The 4,358-nt window shown below is 43.8% G+C and overlaps 1 long non-coding RNA gene across 1 annotated transcript; it reads left to right on the top strand.

Moving 5' to 3' along the window:
- Positions 764–4,044, top strand: LOC106506106. Its single transcript, XR_002338506.1, has 2 exons — positions 764–2,703; positions 3,390–4,044. It is a non-coding gene; the product is annotated as an uncharacterized LOC106506106 (long non-coding RNA).

Genomic DNA, 4,358 nt, shown 5'->3' with positions numbered 1-4,358 from the left:
TATGGTTTTCTCTTTAGTACTCATTAAATTGCTTAGTTCACTATCATGATTGTTAATAAATTAACAGTCAGCTGTTTTGTAACATGGCTTCTGCTTCCAATGGTGACTAATACCTGATACCAAGCAACCGCTCTGTGGACTTGGAACCAACTGTTCTAGGTTTTTTCCACCAGAACAAGAGAGAGTTGAGCCATAGCAACACTGTTAAGCTGTCCTGTGAATCATCCCTGCGCCCATTGGCTATCCTAACATTACTCCCCAAGCCTCAGATCCCAAAAAAAGAGACCACATAGAAAGCAAGAAGAAAGGAAAATGAAAGCAGAAGTAGAGAATTGTCTCCGTGGAGGGCTGGAAGGCATTGAAGTCCCGCCAGACCAACCATTCCACAGTGAATTAAGTAGCAGCGAGGACAAGAAGGGAATAGAGAAATGAAGGGAGAAAGAACAGGAGCCCCCCAAGGAAAGACATGTTACCGGTTCTAAGGTGGTTCAACAGAAGCTCTGCTTCTAATTCCAGTGTTAACAACTGGTCTATGCCATGTTGGGGTAGGCTGAGATGCCTGGGGAGTAGACAGGAGGTCTCTTCCCCAGATCCTGAGGTCTCTGGCTGGGCATCCCTTTTGCAAAGAGGCGCCTAGCATCTCATGTAGATGGTATCAGCTAGGATATCTTATAATAGACTTTTTCCAAAACTAATTACTCATTTCTGCCTAGCTTTTTTTTTTTTTTTTTTTGGTTGTTTTGCCCTTTCTAGGGCTGCACTTGCGGCATGTGGAGGTTCCCAGGCCAGGGGTCTAATAGGAGCTGTAGCCGCCGGCCCATGCCAGAGCCACAGCAATGCCAGATCCAAACCGCGTCTGCAACCCACACCACAGCTCACAGCAACGCCGGATCCTTAACCCATTAAGCAAGGCCAGGGGTCGAACCCGCAACCTCATGGTTCCTAGTTGGATTCGTTAACCACTTCGCCACGATGGGAACTCCTCCACTTAGATTTTGCAGTACCTGATGTTACAACCTTTCATTCTTGGCAATCCCTTTTCTCTTTAAAGTGTCGTTTCTCTACTTCTGTCTTTCATTCAAAGTATAAAAATTCTTAAAAAGTCCCTTCATTTCCTTACTTTCTCTGCCGCTGCCGCTCTAACTCTCTATCTCCTGCCCTTTGCCCTTCTGTTCTTTCTGACTACTTATTTCCTTTTCTGTTTTACTTGCCATTTGTCTTGCTCTAAGACTGCATGTGAGTTTCTACCCATAGTCATCTAGGTCTTCAGCCCAAGATAATTCCATCTCTTCATGGGGAGAAAAACTAGAGACAAAAAACACCCCAGAGCTCTGGGCTCTCACCTTTCCTTTATTGTGTGGCTCTGTTCTTCCCTTAGCGCTTTTAAATTATAGTCTCAGCCCTGGAAAGAGAGAATGACCCAGGATACTGCTCAGTAATGCACTCCACCAATCACCTTTCAACTAAGGGCTCAGAAGGCACAGCTTTACTATTTAAAGTGTAAGATGTTCCAGGCTGATATTATGCTCTTTTGTTGTTGCTGTTGTTGTCTTTTTAGGGCCGGATCCACAGCATATGGAGGTTCCCAGGCTGGGGGTCAAATCAGAGTGGTAGCTGCCAGCTTATGCCAGAGCCACATCAACGCAGGATCCGAGCCACGTCTGTGACCTACACCACAGCTCACCGCAACGCTGGATTCTTAACTCACTGAGCAAGGCTGGGGATCGAACCTGCGTCCTCATGGATGCTCCTCAGATTTGTTTCCGCTGAGCCACGATGGGAACTCCTGATATTATGCTCTTGTAGGACCAGGTAATCTGGCTGAAGTCCAGCCTCTGCTATTCTACTGCCCAGAGGCTGGGGACACTTTGTAATTCTGGATAGGCCTCACTTTGGGCAGAAAAGTTCTGCAAAGTCAATGTAGTCCATCTAGTCACCTGACATCTGTGTCTCTGAATCCAGGGAAGGGAAACTCACTACTTCCCAAGGCAGCCTAATCTGTTCCATGACCAAATAAGAAAGTTGCATTTTCAAAGAAAACATTCATGTATTTGGTCATGGTGACTGTTTGCTTAGCAAACTATCCTTCCATGAATCATGGTTATTCTGAACTTTCAGTAGCCCTAGGTCACTTCACCCCATCAAAGTCTTTGCAAGAGAAAGGGCTTTAAAGGCATCAGAATGTTAGATTATTTATTCTTTTAAAATTTACAAATGTGGAGGTAAAAATATGTTTATAGTGCATGGATCTATCCTTATCAGCCTTATCATCATGTGTAATAATAATAGCTCATACTTCTAGAGAATTACTGTGTGCCAGGCATTATTCTAAGAATTTTGCATATATTAAACCACGTAAGTGTGATATCTCTAAACTTCTCCTATTTCCTTCCCTATAGGGGTCCAGAATTTGATAACACATCAACAAAAGAAGAAATCTATGTCATCCAGCCCAATCTTCAACATTCTCTATGAGTCCCAGAAAGGGTGTGTGCCTTACCTTAGGTCACACAGCTACTAATGGTCGAGTGAATCTCAAGCACTTAACAATATCAAGCTCGCTGTTCATAGCCAGCATCAAGAACGATATTTTAGGAACCTGAGATTCTTTTTCATAAAAACCTGCCTTGATTTGCTCTACATGGGGCTACTACTCTTTCACAAGGTGCCCAAATCACCTTTCCTGCCTTGTTATCTTTTAAAGTAAGTCTTTTTTTGAGTTTCCTTTAAGACACTTGTATCATCTCTCTTTCCATTTCCTAATATATCTCATTTTATTTTATTTTATTTATTTTCCTTTTTAGGGTTGCACCCGTGGCTTATGGAGGTTCCCAGGCTAGGGGTTGAATCAGCGCTGTAGCTGCTGGCTTATGCCACAGTCACAGCAACACCAGATCCGAGCCATGTCTGTGACCTACACTAGAGCTCAAGGCAGCACTGGATCCTTAACCCACTGAGCAAGGCCAGGGATCGAACCCACAACCTTATGGTTCCTCGTTGGATTCGTTTCTGCTGAGCCACGACGGGAACTCCTCCTAGCATATTTTAAAACTTTCCTGGGGAGTTCCCATCGTGGCTCAGTGGTTAACGAATCCAAGGAGGAACCATGAGGTTGGGGATTTGAGTCCTGGCCTTGCTCAGTGAGTTAAGGATCCGGTGTTGCCACGAGCTGTGGTGTAGGTTGCAGACACAGCTCGGATCCCGCGTTGCTGTGGCTGTGGTGTAGGCCGGCGGCTGCAGCTCCGATTGGACCCCTAGCCTGGGAACCTCCATATGCCGCCGGAGCGGCCCTAGAAAAGGCAAAAAGACAAATAATAATAATAATAATAATAATAAAATAAAAAAATAAATAAAACTTTCCTAATGTAGCCAAGTGGATTTCTTTCCAGGTCAGTGAGATTTCTGAATCAGGAACAGAATCCTTTCGATCTCTGCCATTGACTCTCTTATCAGAACAACTGACAGACACAGTTCAGTTGACCTATTCAAGATCTGCTGGATCTTTCTCCTCTGTGGCTTGCAGGGAAGGATGTAAGAAGCAGTGGGAGAGCAGGTATCAGGAGAGGAGGACCCTGATAGAAAAAGGAGACAGATGGAGGCTTAGCTGGCTGCATGCTGAACTGAGCACCTCTCTGGCAGGAGAGAAGGGAGCTGGGTCCCTGACTGTTTACTTCCATGGAAGTTCACCTGAATTCTGCTCCTGGGACAGAATGGGATATTCCCGCCCAATTCTGGCTGTGCACATTTCTTCCCAAGAACCTCCGTCTCTGCCCTATCTATATATGGAAACACATCTGACAACAGCAGCAGACAAGAAAGATTTTTGTTCTCTCAGAACGCAGAAAAATTCTCCGTCAGCAGCCGTTTTTTTCAGTGTTTGGTGCATTGATGTGTGGGCTACATAGACTATTTTAAAGTCATATTTGCCTTCAAGCAATGGCAGCTTTGTAAACAGTATGGACATGGACATATGAGTCAGATTCAGTTTATAACCAATGCTAAGGCAATTCCAAAACTACTTTATTGTATAAATATTGTTCAGAATTTGTGTATTGTGTTCAAGCTTCTTTTATTTTTAATACAGATATTATATTTGTTGGGGAAAAAATACCAAAGAGAGATTTTAGTTAGATTTTGGGTAAAAGTATGTTTTCCCTAATTGCCTGAACTTTTCTCCACTTCTATAACTAGGAAGATGGGATCTGTATTTTAGGGTCACACATACTGGGGCTCCATCTTCATTCTGCCATTTAAAATTGTGGGAGTTTACGTATGTGACTTAACTGAGTCTCCGTTTCCTTCCATGTGACAGCATTTATCTCAGAAGCCATTGTGGGTTTCAAACAAGATATATCTGA

The sequence above is a fragment of the Sus scrofa genome, chromosome 14, assembly GCF_000003025.6.
Source record: "Sus scrofa isolate TJ Tabasco breed Duroc chromosome 14, Sscrofa11.1, whole genome shotgun sequence".
Lineage (NCBI taxonomy): Eukaryota > Metazoa > Chordata > Mammalia > Artiodactyla > Suidae > Sus > Sus scrofa.
This window is presented reverse-complemented; position numbering and strand designations above follow the sequence as displayed.